Genomic DNA, 21,612 nt, shown 5'->3' with positions numbered 1-21,612 from the left:
TCCCCACTGGCAACAGCAGGGAATGTACACACTGGGAGGATGACAAGTGCACAAACAATAAAGTACAACTTCCCTTAAGAACAAACAGAGATCACCGTCAGTCTGGGGATGGTTTCTCCCTCTTTCTCCAAATCCCCAATAAGACTCCCTACTGGCACAGCTATATAGTGGATTTCTTAGCCAGGGTTCCAAGCCAAGTCCTCCCAACACTCCCTCTGTCCAACCACTGCTTCATGTCCCTGCCCATGTAGCTGACACTCACACACACACACACACACACACACACACACACACACACACACACACTTTGATATTTGATTTATACACAAACACACACATGGGGAAGGCTGGCGCAGGTTTACTAGCTATGCCCACTTCTGCCCAGACTATAAGATAGTTACCACTGCAATCAGAAACCCTTAATAAAGGGTGTCCAATCCTACTGTGTAATGTTACTATTAATCCAAATGGTAATCTGACCAAGAGCAAGGCTATTTAATAGTGGCTTGTACAGTGTTTACCATATAGATATGCAAGTACTCAAAGAGCTTAAATATCTCTAAACAGACAAGCCACAATTAAAAGGTTTAAATATATTTACTAATAAATAATAAAAGAACAAGACAATACTCAGTAAGTAATCAGTGAAATCAGAGTTCAAAATCACATGAAATATTTAAAACAACTTTGCAGGACAGTCTGAAATAAATAAAGAAAACATCTAAGATATACTTTACTATTTTTCTATCTGAATCTAAGAGTTACTATGCCCTAAAAATTTACTTACAGGAAGGCAAGTGCAGGTGAATGGATCTTCTAGCTGATGTTGTTGTCAGGTGAAAAGACAGATACAAAATGCTCAGTTTCTCTCAAAGACTTCCTAAATTAATATCAAATATTACTGCTAGGTTAGCTTGGATGACATTATCCTTTGTCACCTGACTTTAGTTCCCAAGCTAAACCCCTGTTGTCAGGACTAACAGAATTTAACATCTCCCTGTGAAAACTTCATATCTCTCAGATCTTTGCAGATCCTGGAAGTCATAAAACAGTCAAACACTTCTATTTTGTGCCCCTCTACTCATCACTCATCAGGCCCATAATTGAATACAATGCCCCATTTGGGATGTACCTTACCCGACACCTGCTACAACTAGAAAGACCCTAAAAGTACCTCACCAAGAGGATCAAGGGACTCAAACAGATGCCCTACGCAGTTAGGCTAAAGAAACTCCAGCTCTACTCAGTTGCTTACCGCCCACTCAGAGGCGATCTGTGCCTGACGTATAAAGCCATGTCCAACCCAGAATTAATGGACATGCTCCACCTCAAGAAATCCAAATCCATCAGAACTACACGCTCCAGTTACTTAAACCTCAGCACAGAAATAAATAGAACATGCTGGAGGGACAAATTCATATCCCAGAGGCTCCCCTCACTCTGGAACAAAATCCCAATCCATGTCAGACAGAGCCCCTCAATGACACTCTTCAAGAAGAATCTTGACGTTTGGATGGGAGATCGTAAATTTACCCCTGAGATCTCTTCTGTGTCACTGCTAGACAGAGGCACAGTAAACTAACCTTAAATGGGCTATCTTCTGTGACCTACTATACAGAGGCACAGTCAACTAATCGAAGAAGGGTGGCAAAAGCGAAACACACTCTGGCTAGGCTTGTAAATGCCCTAGGGCAGATAGCCTAGTATCAACCTATGAACCTATATCTCAAACCTAGTAATTACTTCTCTTTCAAGACAATACAAAAAACTTCCAGCTCTAGACATTGTGTCTGCAACTGCACTGAAACTGAGAGATAACATCTTCAGTTTATGGCCCAGCAATTAAAAAAAACAATTTAATTTCAACTATTTTCTCTGAATATTTTCAAGTTAACCGCCTGTATTCCAGTTTCCATTAAACATATACATCTAATCAGTCGCAATAATGCAGGTACATTCCTGTTCTATTCCAATAGGGCAACCTGTGGTTACATTTTAGCTCAGTACTTTACACATACTTCTGTATAAATGATATCAGTATTCACAAATGACATAGGATTATTTACAAAATTCCCTATAGCTGGGATGGCAGTGTGACATTTCTTCCCCCCGAAAACTCAAGCTAATTTTTCAAGTGACCCCTTGAGAAACTCTACTTGAGAGGGTTGACTATCTGGGAATACCTCATTCCATTCCCTGTCTTGAGAGCCCATCTGCGTTGGCATTGTTAACCCCATGCGGTGCTGCACTGTCATATATGCCTGCAACCCTAGGCTCCACCTTAGTAACTTGGTATTTTGCTGGCTGGCTCAATGTAGCCATGTTAAGGGATTGTGGTCTGTAACTACAGTGAATTTCCTTCCATACAGATAAGGATGAAGCTTCTGCAGTGCTCACACTATAGCTAGACATTCCTTTTCTACAGCTGCATAGCATTCCTCCCTGGGCTGGAGCCTATGTCTGAGATATACCACTGGGTGCTCTTCTCCCTCTGAGGAGACCTGGCTGAATACAGCCCCCACCCCATGGTTTGAAGCAACCACCTGCACAGCAAATTCTTTGCTGTAATCTGCACAGGCTAACACAGAGGGCTCTCCCAAAGCTCCTTTAAGCTTCTGGAATGCCTGCTAACATGCTGGGGTCCACACTACATATCTGACTTGTTTTTCCTTGTCATGTCTGTGAGGGGAGCAGCTATGGAACTATAATTGGGTACAAACTTTCTGTAGTATCCTGCTGCCCCTAAGAATGTCCTCACCTGCTTTTTGGTAACTGCGGCAAGCCATGCCTGAATGGCTTCCACTTTGGTAAGTTCTGGCCTGATCTTACCACTTCCCACTCTATATCCCAAGTAGGAGACCTCTGCCATACCCACTTGACATTTGCTGAGCTTAATGGTCAACCCTGCCCTCTGTAGTCTGCCAGGCACCTCCCTGACATGCTGAAGATGCTCTTGTCAGGAATGGCTGTAGATGGCAATATCATCTAGGTAAGCAAGGGCAAACCCTCCTGCTCCTGCTAGGATATAATCTACCAGCCTCTTTAAAGTCGGTAGGGCATTTTACATCCCAAAGGGCATCTTTGTGAACTTATACAATCCAAAAGGAGTCGCAAAGGCTGACCCCACTCTCTAGCACTGGGAATCAAGGGCACCTGCAGTAATCCTTGGTAATATTAATAGTGGTAAGATATTTAGCCCCACACAGGTGCTCTAGGGCTTCATCTGTTCTAGGCATGGGGTAACCATCTGACTCGGTGTGACTATTTAATTTCCTGTAGTCCACACTGAACCTGGTGCTGCCATCCTTCTTTGGTGCCAGCACTGCTGGGGAGGCCCAGGGACTGCTGGACTCATGAATTACCCCTAGTTCCAACATTTCTTGTATCTCTTCCCTCAGAGTCTGTTTGACCCCCTCAGGCACCCTATAAGGGCCTGCTTAATAGGACTTTGGTGTCCTGTATTCACATGGTGTTGTATCAAGTGGATGCACTCTGGTTTGCCAGTGAACATATCCCCAAACTCAAGTAACACTGCTCGGATTTCTCGAACTTGGGTAGGGGATAGCTGCTGGGACATTGCTAACCCTTCCACTGAGGTGTCAGTCTGAGCCTCACTGAGGAGATCAGTCACCAGATCCCCCACAGCCTCCTCCTGTCATCCACTGCAAATACTCAGCACTCAGGCCTCTCTTTCATGGTAAGGTTTCATCATGTTAACATGGTACAATTTATGCCCCTGCCTCCTGCCTAGCAGTTCTACCATGTAGCTGAGATCACTGACCTTCCTTACTACCTTGAAGGGTTTCTCCCAAGTTGCCTGCAGCTTGTTGTGTCTGAGAGAAATGAGAACCATAACCTGCTGCCCTACAGCATATTCTTATGCTTAATCATTCCTGTCACACCAGACCTTTTTCTGCTGTTGGGCTTCTGCCAGGTTCACGTGGGCCAAGCCCATGAGTTCCCTGCACCGTGTCTTGAGGTTTAGGACATATGCCACAACAGACTTCTTATGGGATTCACATTCACCCTCCCACTCATCTTGAATCAAATCTAGAGGCCCCCCTCACTCTATGCCAATATAGCAACTTGAAGGGTGAAAAACCTGTGGATTCCTGGGGCATCTCTCTGTAAGCAAACAATAGATGGGGCAAATATTTGTCCCAGTCCCTCTTAAACTGGTCTGAAAATGCCAGTAGCATTGTCTTGAGTGTAAAGTTTAACCTCTCAACAAGACCACTAGTCTAGGGATGGTAGGGGGTGGCCTTTAGGTGATTCACCCCACAGTGCTTCTAAAGACAAGCCAGCAGGCCTGACATGGAATTGGCACCTCTGTCAGTCAGTATTTCTTTTGGGAAACCTACCTTGCTGAAAATCTCTAACAAAGCATTTGCCACCTTTTCTGCCTCAATGGAGGACAGAGCCATCACCTCAGGGTATCTGGTAGCATAATCTAGTGCCATTAGAATGTACTTTTTCCTTGTGGAACTTGGGTTACTCAGAGGCCCCACAATATCCATAGCTACTGTCTGAAATGGCTCCTCAATCACAGGCAAAGGCATCAAAGGAGCTTTCAACTTGTCTCCTGTCTTTCCTACATTGTGGCACTGCTCACAGGTCCTGCAGTACCGTGTTACATCTCAGGAAATTTCAAGCCAAGAAATCTTTTGCATAATACGTCTCTTTGTCATTTTATGCCCATATGACATGCAAAGGGAATATCATTGGCTATGGCTAGGAGTGTCAGACTGCAGGCTCTGGGCACTACCAACTGCTATATTCTCTCACCCTCTAGCCTTCCCTCAGGGGTCCTCTCTCTATACAGTAACCTTTTGTCCCAGTATACAGATTCCCCCTTCCATTGAGAATCAGGTGCCTCACTGGGTCATCTCTCAGACCTTGTAATGTAGGGCCTAAAAGCTGAGCCTGTCTCATCTCTCTCTTTGTAACCCTTTCCAGCTCCCCTTCCACAGGAAGTCTGGCATCCTCTGACACCTGTGCCTCACTGTCAGCCTGCATACTACTACTCACCTCTGCCCTTGCAGTTACTCTGTCCAAGGGAACATCAGTACCACAAGCAGCTGTGGCTCACCTTCAGTCCCATTGCTATATGGTAGCTTCCTCCCTGAAGTAACTACCTCACCAGTCCTAGCTGCATGTGTGCAGTCTGTCTGGATCTCCCCCAGGCTGCCAGACCCACATGCTTGTCTACAAGCCTGACTGCATGTAACTGCATGTGCCCAAGGTACTGCATTATCAAAATCATTCCCTATCAATACATCTGCAGGGATATCCTCCAGCAAGTTCACTACAAAATCCCAAAATACTGAAATCCTGAATTTCAGTATTTCAAAATTCTATAGCTAAAAGCTTGAAATCCCGAACCCTCATAACTGTGAAATTTAAAATTGCGAACCTACACTACAAATGCACCACACACATACACATGCACACACTCTCCCCCTACAATCAAACATACAATCCTACACTACAGACAAGCAGGGGGGCAAGCCCTCCTGCACCTCCCCCATGTAGTGGGCTGCACCCCCCACACCCTCCTACTTATATATACTAACTCCGAAATCACACAATCACACCCACACATGTCACAGCCCCTTGCACACACACATAGGTTCATAGGTTCATAGGTTGGTAATAGGCTATCAGCCCTAGGGCCTATACAAGCCTAGCCATAACAATTCCCTGGCTATTTCTTCCCACACTATTTACTTCCCTGGACCCCTGTCTAGCAGGGCGACAGATGTGATCCCCGGGGTGAATTTCCTTTCTCCCATTCAATCATCAAGGTTTCTTTTGAAGAGGGCCAAAGAGGCACTCTGCTTGACATGTATGGGCAATCTATTCCAGAGTCTGGGGAGTCTCTGGGTCAGGAACCTATCCCTCCAGCATGTTTTGCTTATTGTGATGACAAGGTTTAGATCCCTGGAGCGTGTGGCTCTGAGGGATTGGGATTTCTTTAAGTGTAGCATGTCTAACAGCTCTGGGTTTGACATGGCCTGTATGTTAAGCAGAGATCGCCTCTGAGTAGACAATATGCAACGGAGTATAGCTGGAGTTTTTTAAGGTGATCAGCGTAGGGCCTCTGCTTTAGGCCTATGATTCTTTTAGTGAGGTATTTCTGCAGCCTATCCAGTTGTTACAGATGTCTTGAGAGGTACATACCAAACGAGGCATTGTATTTTATAATGGGTCTAATGAGGGATGAGTACAGTGGGACAATGACCTCCTTTTTTCTGGATGAAAAGCCCTTAGTGATGAGGTGTGCCACATAGAAGGATTTCCTTACTGTTGTGGTGATGTTGTTATTGAAGGTGAGACCACTGTCCACCTGTGTCCCTAAGTCTCTTATCACACTTTCGGTGTTTAGTGTACTGCCATCTATATGGTAATTCATGGGTACATGTTTTTTCCTAAAAGGGAAAACTATACATTTCTTGGCATTGAGCTTGAGCCCATGGCTCTGGCACCAAGCATCTGTTTCTGTAAGGCCCTTTTGTAAAGTATCCACATCATTTGGGGATTCAATAATGGCTCCCAGTTTGCAGTCATCTGCGAACTTTGTTATCCAGAGTCCCTTAGTGTTGGCCTGTACTTCAGAGAAGTAGATGCCACACAAGAGCGGTCCCAGGTCTGAACCCTGAGGTACTCCACTTGTCACTTGCCTGGAGCTGGATTTGGAGTCCACTACTTTTACAGTGTGGGTTCTATCAGTAAGCAACCAATTGGGTGACGTAGGGATTAATGCCCAGCTTAGTAAGTTTATCTATGATTCCAGAGTGGGGGATGGTGTCAAAGGCCTTGGCAAGGTCTAGATAGGCTGTGTGGACCACCTTACTCTTATCCATGGCTCTGGAGACTGATTCGAAGAAGTCAGTCAGGTTCAGGAAACAAGATTGGCCCTTCACGAACCCAAACTGGGTGGGGTCCAGTGTTTTAAGGTTGCCAATGTCTTTGTTTATAAGTTCCATGATAATACACTCCATGGCCTTGCAGATAATTCTCATCAGACTGATGGGATGGTAGTTTCCGAGATCCAAGGTGGATTCCCCCTTGTGGAGTGGGATAACTGTAGCTCTGTGCCACTCACTGGGCATGAAACCTGAGGTGAGGCTATGATTAAACATGACACTTAGGTGAGGTGCCAGTTCATCACAGCCAAAACACACACTAACATACACTAAAGCCCCTAACCAACACACTCATACATACTTACCTGAACTCACACCTATCCATTCACAAACTGCAACACCAGAAGCTCTGAACTTTGGTATTTTGAATTTTGCACTTCTGGTGTTTTGGGATTTCAAGACTTCGGTGTTATAATTTCAAAATACTGAAATTCGGGATTTCAGTATTTCAAAACTATGAAGGGGAACCCCCTCAAGCACACAAACTTGCTGGCTCCCTTTTCCACCCTCCTAGTCAAGGTGAACCCTAGCCAAAGATATTTGGAATAGAGTCCCTCCTAAAGCTCAGACTGGAGTAGACTGCCCATGCAAGTAGTACTCCTCTGTAACCATTATAGGCTTTGCAATGGTTAGGTCAGAGGCTGTGTCTCTCTTAGCAATGGCCTCTTTCCCATTTACTAAGATAGGATATAACCTCTTGTGGTAGTTTGGTACCCTTCTTGTTTCGAGATAATTTATTGCTGGCATTCTGTCATTCCCACTTACTGGCTCTCCCACCTTTTGCTCCCCACCTTGCCTCTGTAGACATCTATATCCTACATGGCCCCACTGGTTGCATTTAAAACATTTAACCCTTGGTCCTGGACATGTACCTGGACTAGTGGCTTCCCTTGCTACTGATGGACTCTGTTGGGGCAGTCTGGGCTGCCCACCATGGGTTCCCTTAGACCCATGAGCAGCACTGGATATCACATTCCTGTAGAGTGATGCTCTGCTTGCTAGGTATAGGTCTCCCTTCTTCCCCAAATAATCTGCAGTACTGTGTTGCCTGTCTTCTAACCAGAGTCTCATGTCCTCAGGCAAAGTACTAAGGGCTTGTTACCTCATCAAAAGGTCTGCCAGCCCTTTAAAAGTGGTGACCTAACATCTACTCACCCACCTATGGAAATAAGCGCTTAGTCCAGCAACATATTCACACACACTTTCACTTCAGGTGTTCACTTAAAACATTCTAAAATACAGTTTTTGCAGTATTATAATTTAAGCAATCAGTATCATGCAATTTAGATATAGCAGTTACAGCTTTACCATGGAGTAAGGGGGTCAGGAACCGTACCTAGAGCCCTTGGGCAACAGTATACTGTTTACATACCCATTCAAACATATGAATGAAACTATCAAAATTATCCCCCTCTGTAAATTGTGGAGGAATTTTACTGACCTTTGTTGTTTTTGAGTTTGGTTACTCCTAACCCATTACCTCCATGACTCTGGTGGAGAGTCAGCATCTCATAGGTTCATAGGTTCATAGGTTCATACTAGGCTATCTGCCGAGGGCATTTACATTTACAGGCCCCACTATTTTTTTGTGGCTTACGCCACCCCTTTAGTATGGGGAACTATACCCATTATTTTGCCTCTGTCTCTGTCTGACGTGACAGAGGTAATCCCTGGGGTATATCTGCGATCTCCTTTTCATGTTGCCTCTGCCTCTCATTCTCTTCAGCTTCCAGACATCTCAGTCTCTCAGCTGCTTCTAATTCCATTTGTTTCTCCTGCTGCAGTCTCTCTGTTGATTCTATTTTGAACCTCTTGGCCTCCAGTTAAAGTCTCTTTAACTCTAGATGGATTTTAAGTCCTCTGTGGAAAGGTTAAACTATCCATTTTCAGTGAGTTGCACATCTCCAAAGCCAGCCTGGTTGTCTTCCTGGTTGCTATTCCGTGATGCAGCTGTGACTAAAGCTGCAATTATTCCTGCTTTAGTCAGGATGGCATGTACCAGTCCTTAAGCTTGGCAATCTCAGCTAACTTTATAAGCTTGCCATACTTCTCTGCTGACATGCTTGTCTGCTCTCCCTAGCTAACTAAGCTACCAAAAAAAATAAAACAATTGTGACATAAAACTCTGAATGTTCACTGTGTGGCTGATTGAGAGTACAAACATCTTCCTTAGTGAACACTGTTTACAGGCTACATGAATTCAATATCCACACCCCTACAAGCCAATTAATATATGATGTGGCTACCCACCACTGCCACCAATTAATATGTGATGCCCCTACACTGGCCCATTAATCAAGTAGAGTCAGTCCTCACCACTGGTAACAATGATGAATGTACACACTGGGAGGATGACAAGTAGACACACAGTAAAGTGCAATTTCCCTTAAGAGCACACAGAGATCACAGTCAGTCTGGGGCAGGTTTCTCCCTCTTTCTCCAGATCCCCAGTAAGACTCCCCAGTGGCACAGCTATAGCGTGGAGTTCTTAGCCAGGGTTCCAAGCCAAGTCCTCCCAACACTCTCTCTGCCCAATCAGTGCTTCATGTCTCTGTCCAAGTAGCTCACACACACACACACACACACACACACACACACACACACACACACACACACACACACACACACACACACACACACACACACACACACTTTGAGATTTGATTTATACACAAACACACACATGGGGAAGGCTGGAACAGGTTTACTAGATATGCCCCCTTCTGTCCTGACTATAAGGTAGTTATCATCACTGCCACTACTAGAACCCCTTATCAGCTATGTTAAGGCCCTTAACAAAGAGTTTCCAATCTTACTGTGTAGTGTTACTATTAATCCAAATGGTAGTCTGACCAAGAGCAAGGCTATTTAGGAGTGGCTTGTACAATGTCACCGCATAGATATGCAAGTACTCTATGAGTTTAAATATCTCTAAACAGACCAGCCACAATTAAAAGGTTTAAATATATTTAATAATAAATAATAATAAAAGAACAAGACAATACTCAGTAAGTAATCAGTGACATCAATGTTCAAAATCACAGGAAATATTTAAAACATTGCAGGACAGTCTCAAATAAATAAAGAAAACACCTACTTTACTATTTTCCTATCTGAATATAAAAGAGTTACTATGCCTTAAAAACTTACTTACAGCAAGGCAAGTGAATGGATCGTCTAGCTGATTTTGTCAGGTCAAAAGACAGATACAAAATGTATAGTCTCTCTCTCTCAGGGAGTTCTTAAATTAATATCAAATATTACTGCTAGGTTAGCTTGGATGACATCACCTTTTTTCACCTGACTTTAATTCCCAAGCTAAACCCCCATTGTCAGGACTAACATAATTTAGCACCCCCCTGTGGAAAATACATATCTCTCAGATCTTTGCAGATCCTGGAAGTCATAAAACAATAGAACACTTCTAGTTCTCAAACCTAGTAATTACTTCTCTTTCAAGACAATATAAAAAACTTCCAGCTTTAGACATTGTCTGCTACTGCACTGAAATTGAGGGATAACATCTTCTGTTTATGGCCCAGCAATTGTAAAAAACAATTTAATTTCAACTATTTTCTCTGAATTTTTTTCAGGTTAACCTCCTGTGTTCCAGTTTCCATTAAACATATACATCTAAACAGTCGCAATAGTGCAGGTACATTCCTGTTGTATTCCAATAGGGCATGCTGTGGTTACATTGTAGCTCAGTACTTTACACACACTTCTGTATAAATCATATCAATATTCACAAATGACAGAATTATTTATAAAATTCCCGATAGCTGGGCTGGCAGTGTGGCACCTCTCCTCGATCATCTTTCATTTCTCTCATTATACTAGTACCCCCTTTAACTATGCTACTTAAATAAATTGATACCTCTTCTTTTTTACCTTGCAAATACTATCTTGTTTAAATAATATGTTTTTTTTTAATTTTCTCTTTATTCTTTACTCTTTATTATTTCATAAATTCTCCATTCTATCACATAATATTCTCTATTGTTCCTTTCCAAATCTATTAAAGCATCCATACACATTGTTTTATAATTTATTTTTTCTGCTTTTCTTATATCTGACTGACATTCTAAAAAACATTTTTGTATATTTTTCTTTCAAAGCTAGCCATCACTCAGACCAGTTTTTATTACACAGTTTAGTGGAAATGTGATCTCTTTCTGTAAACACATACTTATTTTTTCATCATATAATTTCTCATTTCTTTTTATTCCTTTTCCCAGTCTGATATACTCCTTATTGTCTTATACTTCTATCCATAAGGCTGAATGAACTGAAAAGCCTGTTACAAGTGTCTCTCCATAGGTATAGTTAAACCTTGTGATATAATAAAATAATCTGTTTCCATTATATACCGTGATTATATGTCCACAAATTATTATTACAAATCTTTAAATTGCCACATTTTATAAGTTCAAAAATTTCTTAACATCATTTCCTTTCTTCTTCTTTTTTCTCTCAAATTGCAATTAAAATATCAATTTAATATTATATTCATACCAATTACTGTATAATCCAAAATGAAATAAATGTCCCCTTTCTTTACTTGTAACAGATACATCCCATGCTATAATTCTATATACCTGATTATGCCATCTGAGATCTACAATTGTTTATCTTCCCATCGTTGCCAATGTTATGTTCAATATTTTCACTGACTGTCTACAAAGTACAATACAGGTCCTTTCCTAGGTTGCATATTGTATTCTTCCTCAAAGTTTCTTTGTTTGTAATGTCTTCTTGTGTCAAAAATCTTACATATTCTAATATTACATCAACATCATACTGCACCGGTTTAGGATGCCTATTCTTCTGCTTATATTTTGATGCTATTTACATTTACTGAAAGCACTCTAAAGTTGTCATTATGTCTGTGTTGTAGCTTGCCAGAAATTGTGTAAAGTTGAAGTATTTATCTCATTCGCATTATACATTTCCTTTCTTTTTCTCATGTATACTTATCACATTAAAATGTCTTTTTCTGTCTCTTACTTTTTTTTGCCATGAAAATTCTTTTTACTTTTCACTTTTTTCTAATTTATGTCTTCCTGGTCACTTGTTTCACAACCTTTTTTTTATGTTATCTTCTATTTCATTTTTATCTTGATACTTATCTTTATTTTTATACTGAGCTTGCTTCCCTACTTCTGCTTTATCTTTTATTGGGGTTGTTTCTTCTCTTTATATACTTCTGTTTTTGTCTTTCTCATTCTTTTTCTCTAGATTGCAATTCAGCTATAAATGCCCAATTTTGTTACATTTGTAAGATTTCAGTTCACGCTTTTTTGCATCATGACTTGGATCCCCACAAATATAACATTTTCTCTTATCACAGTTACTTATCAAATGATCATCTTTTCCACAGAAAAATAAACATGTTTTTGGTTGTCCCCGGTAAATTACAACACCTCTGTTACCCTCTACATTTATCATACTATAGATATGAACAATTTTTTCTTTCTTCCTTTTCAGTATAATGTGACAGACCCATCCCCCAGTCCGTAATCCTCTGTAACCATAGACTTTGCTAATGTCCATAACTTCTTTACAAACCTTGCTTAAATGTCTCTTTAAAGTCTCTTTTTCAACTTCAGTTTGAAATTGAAATGTATTTTCATTTTTGTTTCTCTGTGAAATGCTTTAACCAAATAAAGTTAAATGCCAAAAAATGCATAGTCAAACCGGGGGGAAAAAAAGGTACCCCCCTATACCAAATAGGTGGCAATCCACTGAGCACAGGGACCCAGGTTACTCATCACTCATCAGACCAATGATTGAGTACAATGCCCCTAGTATGAACCTATGAACCTATGAACCTAAGAATTCCATGGATTACTGTTCTTTTTCTTCTCATACCCCCCCAAAACTTCCCAGAACAGATCCAGTCTCAAAAACAATGTCATAAAGTGTCTCTTTACAAATAAGAATAAAAACATCTACCTCTTGAGCCTTCACTCCCAATGGGAACATTAAATTATCCCAAATGCCATACCTGTCCATTTCCTTTTATTTGTTCTGAATTCTCACCATAGATCTCCTTTGATTGTTTACATTTCCTTTCCTTTGTTGATCTGTCATCATTTTCTTTACATATGATTTCTTTGTCTAGCAATCTTCTTTTAAAATAGTTTCTGATTCCTCTGATTGAATTCAGTCCATAATTTCACCCTCTGAAACATCTTTTCCACTCTCCAACTCACTCTGCAACAACAATTCACCCAAAATATCATCCCACAACCCTCCTGACTGGAGGGTTGTGATAAAACACCCATCGTTCTTTTGAATACTTGCTTCCGATGAAACAAGCAAATTCTTCTGTAACAGCTCCTCCCTTGTAGACCTTCAAGCACTACATTGGAATTCACCTCTGAGCTATCCACCATCTTGGATCTCCAAACAGAAGAAGCCCTCCACTAATCAGTAGGGGGAACTTCCCCAATGCCCTGGCCAAATTTCCCACTGCAGTATAAATACCACCTTGGGTCTCCCCTGAAAAGAAGCTATTAGCCTAGTGGGACTAATTTGGTCAACAAAGAATAAATAAAAAGTAAATAGATGTGCTTGTCATTGTGTACAACCTGAGAGGTGGCTCTGCTGTGCAACATGCTACTTGATATTAACTGTGATGGCTCAGTTGTGCATGTTAAATAGAATATGCTGATGTGACTATATACACAGTACAGCCTGTGCAGGACAGTACACTGATTTGTGGGAGGATTCAATAACTTGAATAAACCAATATCACGCAAGGTGGAACAAGTGCCCGGCTCCAACCATACAGATTCCAAATACCACAAACCGAGCTAGCACAGAGGAAAGACAAGCCAAAATATTTTTATTGTGGCATCATAAAACAAAAAAGTAACAACTGCAAACCGGTTTCGGCTATAAGTCCAGCCTTCATCAGTGCAAACAAAAAGTTTGAATGGTACATCCTGGTACTCCTTATATACTTAAGAGCTTAAAGGTGTATGCACCTAAATCCAATATTTAAGTGCATACTCAAAAAATAATAATGTTGAAAAAATAGCTCCTCATAAATAAAGTGAACTGCAGGCCAACAAACTCGCAAAAATATCCCAATTCAGATGAATAAACCATACCATGAACAAAATGATCCAAATTGAAGTAAATGATCAGTCCAAATACCTAAGATGATCGTCAAGCCACAAAAAATGCTGCCATCTCTCCCAGGCATCCCCAGCATGTGAAAGAGCAAACAAGAATAAATCAATATCATGCAAGGTGGAACAAGTGCCCGGCTCCAACCATAGAGATTCCAAATAACACAAACCGAGCCAGCACAAAGGAAAGGCAAGCCAAAATATTTTTATTGTGGCATCATAAAACAAAAAAGTAACAACTGCAAACTGGTTTTAGCTATAAGTCCAGCCTTCATCAGTGTAAACAAAAAGTTTGAATGGTACATCCTGGTACTCCTTATATACTTAAGAGCTTAAAGGTGTATGCACCTAAATCCAATATTTAAGTGCATACTCAAAAAATAATAATGTTGAAAAAAATTCTTCTGAAACAGCTCCTCAGAATATTGTAGACCTTCAAACACTACATTGAAATTCACCTCTGAGCTATCCACCATCTTGGATCTCCAAACAGAAGAAGCCCACCACTAATCAGTAGGGGGAACTTCCCCAATGCCCTGGCCAAATTTCCCACTGCAGTATAAATACCACCTTGGGTCTCCCCTGAAAATAAGCTATTAGCCTAGTGGGACTAATTTGGTCAACAAACAATAAATAAAAAGTAAATAGATGTGCTCATCGTTGTGTACAACCTGAGAGGTGGCACTGCTGTGCAACATGCTACTTGATATTAACTGTGATGGCTCAGTTGTGCATGGTTAAATAGAATATGCTGATGTGACTATATACACAGTACAGCCTGTGCAGGACAGTACACTGATTTGTGGCAGGATTCAATAACTTGACACTCGACCTCATTAAAAGCTTCTTTTGATCACTGTTTATTTGTTAAACAAAAGGTCCAAATGAGCAGACTACATCTGCAGCAAAGCCCTAAGAGAAAAGCTCCAGAAATTTAAGCTTTACAAATGAACATTCAAATATAAACACAATTTCTACAGAGAGAGAAAATTGAGTATGCATTTAGGAATATACAGGGAGTCCAAAGGGAGTGACAAAAACAGGTCTATTTTGTCATTTGTAAGTTAGCAACAACTGAAGAAACTCTACATTTACACTATGTAATAACAGCTTTCCTTGCTTACAGAGCTACTGCTCCAAGCAACCTGACATTAAAGTGACACCTTACTAATGGAAGGAGCACTTGACATGCTTCTAAAATGAGTGAGTAAACAATTTTTATATATTTCCTCTTAAAGAAAAACAAAACTTGCCTACTGAGTGTTGTGTAAAGAGGGACAATGTCATCCCTAGATATAGAGACAATCCTTTTGTTTATAAGCAGTGCAATACAGAAGGACATTCTTACAGCAATGGACTCTTTGGTCAAAAGTTAGGTGCTATTACCCTATTCCAATTTTATGTGTCTTATCTGTTAGCCAGTTGGTAATCCAATGGGTAATATAGGGGTTTATTCCTAGTTTATTTAGCTTTCTACTATGCCTGCATGTGGGGTTGTGTCAAATGCTTTTGCCAGGTTGAGGTATGTGGTATGTATTGTTTTACCTTCATCCATTACTTGGTGACCTTTTCAAAAAAGGTATATGTCTATCGTGCACTGCTATGTCCATGCTGTATGACTGAATAGCCATGTCTATATTATGCTGTGCCACATTGTCCCATGCATTGTTATGGTTCACATCACATCATTCCAGACAGGAAGATGCATTTACCTTTAGAATTACCATTTTGTAAAAAAGTAACATTACCCTGCATCCCCATATAAGGGACAGCACCCCTGGGTCACAGCACACATCCAAATAGTACAGAGGCTGCTTAAACTGCCACAGTGGATATGATGAATACGGACACCTTCAATATACTGACTGTCACCATATACCTTTCATGCAGGCCATATACACTCCCTGTGGGTATGCTCACATGAAAGATCTACAAGTACCAAAGGATGGTAAACATGAAGCCCACATCATTAGTGATATCTATATCAAACCAGACAATTCAACGGAACACTTCATTCAAAATAAGGCCAACATTTTCAGAAGGTGATGGAACAAAGTCCTCCAAATCCCCTTGCAAGAGGATTCATGCCCTAGTTCTCTTATATTTTTATACTGAACTCCAAATCTCCAAAAAAACAAGGAAACCAATTTCACCCTTCACAAACAGAGCATTCATTTCAGAGGTCCAGTCTTTTAAGTTCCAGCCTTTGGAATTTCAGATTATTCCATTTAGTAGACCCAATCCTACTCCTATATTTTAACGCACTATAACAGTGCACTTCACGCATATGATCGCTTATACAACAAGCTCACTAAAACTTATGTACTATAAACATACTGTAGTTTGTACAGATACTTATCTGTATGTACGACAATGCAAAATGTGTTCTGCACCTCCACAAGTATAGACCACAACACACTGCACATTATTACTTAGTAACAACAGAGGAAATAAACATTTAATACATTATCTCACATGCAGTATGTGCTCTGTATGGCTGTTATGTCATACAACTGTTGTATGTCTTATATCTGTAACCAACAAAAAGCACCCAGTTTCCATCAATGAAAAAACTCCTTTATTAACGAACAATAGAAAATAACCTCCAAAATTAGTTACGGGCTTTCATCATAGTATAATGACTTCATCAGAACAGGTTAAGTAGTTAATATCCTTCAAAATGCACAGTTTATATATTCCAGCTGATTCATAATTAATTGATCGATTAAAAGTTAAAAAAACAGTGCAAAATTTCATAAAACAATATGTTCAAATTTGTATATAAAATGTAAAATGTTAAATTCTGGAATAATACAAAATATAAAATTCCGGTACTTACGTATTATCGCAACCAGATTTCTGCACTGACATTATTCTGGCGGTGTGCACAGAAACAGGTTGCTTAACCTAAAAAGGGGTCTGTCGAGAATTAAGCATTAATCTGTCTCAGTGGGTATGAGCCCAGAAGAGGAGTACTGGTGACATTTTGTACTTGTGGATGACGCGCTTCATTGCACCTGTAACTCCAAGTTGCCGAAACGTTTGCCCTGCTTTTCGTAAATTGATTCATGTTCTTGCGAATCGCTGATGTTTACTGTTTGTCTATAATGCCAGGCTTAAGATTTTCATACTTACATGGATCTTACTTTATTTGCTGTAGAATCAGGGGCAAATCCAAAAAGTAATTGGGAGTCATCAGGAACCTTTCTTTGATATTACTCTAATTCACTTTAAAAGTTAATAAAATACAATGCTTAACATCAAAGTGCATTTTTTAAAGACACAAAGTATGAAACTTGGGTATTATTGACATGTCTGTAACCCTCACCCCTTCACCAGAAACTCTAACATTTTACGAGGGGTAGGGCAAAAGCATGAGGCAAAATTAGGGAAGTTTTGCCTTCTCTGAAGGAAGCCTTCCATTCAGTGCAAGGAATCTGTTCATCAGAACGGTAGCAGACATGATAACGTAAGTGTGCATGTGTAATGCATGCAAAAACTGGAAGAGGGTTTTCGGAAACGTTTCTTTTCCTGAAGGTAATGCAAACTTTGTCCACAGCAGTAAACACAGTAAATACCACATTGCAGTGTTTCATGGCTTCCTTTCTATAGAAGTATGCAAAATTCGGAACCGCGAAAATCTGGTTGCGATAATACGTAAGTACCAAAATTCCATGTATAAAGAATATTAGAAATAAATAAAACCCATAGACATATGGAAATTGATTGTTCAAAAATAGAAAAAAATATATTGTAGTTAACGAAATGTTAGTTTAAATGTGGAAATACATGCAAGGATGTTACAAAAACAAATCGAGAATATAATCCTGTGTTCAACACAGAACCACACTTCTTAATAAATGTTCTATCTTTAAGGGCTGGTACTATAGAGTAGAGAAAAATGCCAGCACCAAATACAGTGAAAAGCACCAAACAAGACTAGTAAAGTAAATACATAAGTATTTTATTCACAAAATAGTATACATCCCAGACCGGATTCAGCCAACAGGCTTTCCTCAGTGAGAATAAAAGTAGTTACTGATGTGAAGTGACACACATACATATATAACATGAACCATCCAATAGGATTCTTCCCAAAGTATTCTTCCCAAAATTCAAATTGTTTCCTGTATGGAAAATAAAAAGAGAGTGAAAAGTTATACAATGAGACAACATTATTAGTGATAATATATGTAATTTAAATAGTAAGTAAATTTATATACTCGCTGCAATTGCATGTTAAACCATTTTTTCAGAAAATTTAAATACAATAAGGATTTTATTTTAATAGTTTGGTATTAATCGAGCTGGACTGAGTTTTATTAAGCCGAACAGGCTATACCATTACATAAGGTTGGGCAACATTTACAGATCTTTGGTTGTCTTGTATTGTTTGTCAATTTATTTCACTTTCATGTAATTATAAGTGAATATATACACTTTCGGTTATTGTGTGAAAAGTATTTTTTACATTTAATAAGGATGTTGTTTGTTATGGCTACAGTCACGTACAAATTTAGCTGGATTGAGCTTTTTTAAGCCAATCAGGCCACACTATCACATAGGGCTGGGCAACATCAATACATTGTTGATTGCATAGTATTACTTACCATCATATTTAATTCTTAAATGAATAATATATAACCACTAAGATTATCCCTCTTGTCTTGATGGGTCATTATACCTAACAATCTAAATAAGAGACCAACTAAACATTTCTCCTCTGAATGTGGAGTGGCACAAAGGCCTTCAGTGATTAAGAAGACGGTGTGTGTTTGATTCTATAAAATATTACCTATTTTCTCAGGACAAAAAAATTTTGGGGGGGTTATTGGACCATGGATGCTATCATTGGTTCAACTTTTCAAGATAGTACATTGTCATATAATTCAGAACAGGAACTTTTGGCTGTAGAAGTTGCAACCATTGTGCATATATGGCCACTAGCAGTAGTTTTATTTACTTCACTATCAAGAAGGTATATGAGCTCAAACACTGTGCGGACTGTAAAACCAGGGATTTGATATATTTAATGCATTGTACTAAGTCCTGCATTTTATGTAAGAAAAAAACAATCGTACATTGAGGGAGCATGTTAGGGAACATCTATATGCCATTAACAAGGAGGATGAAAGTAATGCATTGGCTAGACATGTCCTCATTAATGATCTGTCCCATAGGTTTGTGTTTTTAGTCCTGGAACTGGTTAAAAAAAAGCTGTAGATTAGGTGATTTTAAGAATTTCACCATAAGATTGGAGACAAAGTGGATAATTAGGTTACAGGCAGATAAAGCTTTTGGTTTGAATGACAGGGTGTCTTTAAAGCCTTTTTTTAATAGCCAGACCCTTGGAACATTAATGTTTTTATTTTTACTTACTTGTGTCTGACATGCATAATTTTTAGGGTATACATATTTTATATGTGTTTTGATCGCTTAGGTTTTAGGTATTTATAATAGATAGCATGAGTGATTTATTTCATTTATGTAATAGTTGTTATGTGCACTTTTGCTGCAACTGAGAAATGTATGTATATATATATATATATATATATATATATATATATATGCATATGTATATATATATACGTATATATATATATATATATATGCATATGTATATATACATACGTATATATTTATATATTTATGCTGCAAATTAGGTTGTCTTTAGCGTTAGCCTAGTGTATTAGCTTTGTTATTAGATTTCATTATTGCTATGACTCTGTTGTCCCCTACTGTTTTTATATGGAAGTTAGCAATTATTATGCTGAATTATGCTAGTTATTTTTGAATGTGAATTGCTATTATTGTTTTATTATTTATGTTTTAAGGTGAGGCTATGAAAGCAATATATCATGACATAAGATTTTTTTTTTTTTACATATTTTTATTTGTATGGTTTGGTGAGTTTTAATGTATGATTGATTTATTGTTTTATTACTTGCTTAATTGGTTAATTGTATAATAAGAGGTGCTCTACTTTATATTTAAAGAATGGCCATGGTGTTATTAATTATGTCTGAAGAAGGATCCTTGTTAGACACAAACGCACTTACATTGTCTCATATTTTATTAATTAAATTTATCAGTGCCAGACCTTGTTTGTCACCTCTTTGTTGCTTTATTCTCAGCCTGGCATATATTTAACCCCATGCCAGTTTTATTAATTAACTATTTATCTCAACCATATCTCAACCATATGTTGATTATTGTGTGTACACACTTGTACACTGTTTATTACTACCATTGCATATAAATATGCATGTACAGATATATGATATGATATACATATACACACACACACATATATATATATATATATATATATATATATATATATATATATATATATATATATATATATATATGTATATATGCAACATAAATTTAACACTCACACTAACATGTTTTTATATTATATCTATCTAGCTATGGGTTGCCTGCAGGAATGTCAAGCGTGTGTTTGGTTGGCAGCTGTTTAGTCAACCGCATATGATTTACTATGCAGCTGATCGACAACTGTGGAAGTGTGCAAAACTCCCAGGGCTGGGGAGTATACCCTTACCCTGCCTCTGTGTGATCTCAAAGTTTATATGTAAAATTAGCAGGGGGGTGTGGGGGCACAGACCCCCACAAGGGAGGGGTGCAGGTAGCTTGCCCCACAGCAACAAATGATGTATTTATTTTTTTGGGTTTTTTTTTTTTACATTTAAGTTTTCCATGTACCAAAGCTGTTTCTCTGTGCAGGTGTAGTGGCATGTTAGCATTTTAAGCCATTTGACGTTGAGATTTTGCCAGCTGACATTAGATGTATTCAATCTCTCATACTACACACATTTTATACACACACACACACACATATATATATATATATATATATATATATATATATATATATATAGATAGATAGATAGATATATAAAATAAGCCGCGGTGGTGCAGCGGTAGTGCTTTTGCCTCACAGCAAGAGGTTCTTCCATTCGATTCTCGGCTGGAGTGCCTTCTGTGTGGAGTCTGCATGTCCTCGTCGCAGTCAAATGGCATTCAAAAGACATGCATAAAATGGGTGTGCCTTCGCTGAAGGTTGGACATTGAGCTGGCACCTCGGCACCCATTAAAAATCTCCTGCCAATCATTAGCGGACCGGAGTTCTGTTGTGGCGACCCCTAACCGGGAAAAGCCGAAAGAAGAACACACATATATATATATATATATATATATATATATATATATATATATATATATATATATGTGTGTATGTAAAACAGACACACATAGTTATATGTGCGTGCATTAAATACACTCACAAACTTTTTTCCCTTCCATGCATTACATCTGCTTAATGGCATAAAGAAGCCAATGCATATCTGGTCTGCCCTTTTAAATGCATTTAACATTCTACATTCCCCCCTTCTCCATGTTCCCCATTATCCTTTTTCTACATCTCCTCTGTCCTCTTTGATGTCTGTGTAGGTTCACACTTCACCACTCATTCTGGTAGTCCATTTTATGGTCCACAATCCTCTCTGAAAAAACTACTTTTG

Source organism: Protopterus annectens, chromosome 4.part0, assembly GCF_019279795.1.
Source record: "Protopterus annectens isolate FY-2018-M chromosome 4.part0, PAN1.0, whole genome shotgun sequence".
NCBI classification, from domain to species: Eukaryota; Metazoa; Chordata; order Ceratodontiformes; family Protopteridae; genus Protopterus; species Protopterus annectens.
The sequence above is the reverse complement of the archived record's forward strand: the minus strand, read 5'-3'. Positions refer to the sequence as shown.